The sequence below is a fragment of the Morone saxatilis genome, unplaced genomic scaffold, assembly GCF_004916995.1.
Source record: "Morone saxatilis isolate NCDOM2014 unplaced genomic scaffold, NCSU_SB_2.0 Contig19, whole genome shotgun sequence".
Taxonomy (NCBI): domain Eukaryota; kingdom Metazoa; phylum Chordata; class Actinopteri; family Moronidae; genus Morone; species Morone saxatilis.
Window position 1 is genome coordinate 23,202,233 of NW_023339751.1, and position 210 is coordinate 23,202,442.

Below are 210 nucleotides of genomic sequence, written 5' to 3' on the forward strand. Positions count from 1 at the left end.
AGAACCATGTATCTCTAAAAAGTCAGAAAAACTGCCTGTTTTCAGCTTTGTGACAGTACATTTTCCAACTAATAGGTTTTTTAAAGGTTTATTTAGCTTAAAGGACCAGTGTATAGGATTTAGTGGCATCTAGTGTTAAAGTTGCAGATTGCAAACATCTGAATACAGTTAAGCTTTCCAATCTATGGCGGCTGCAAAATGCAAAAAGGC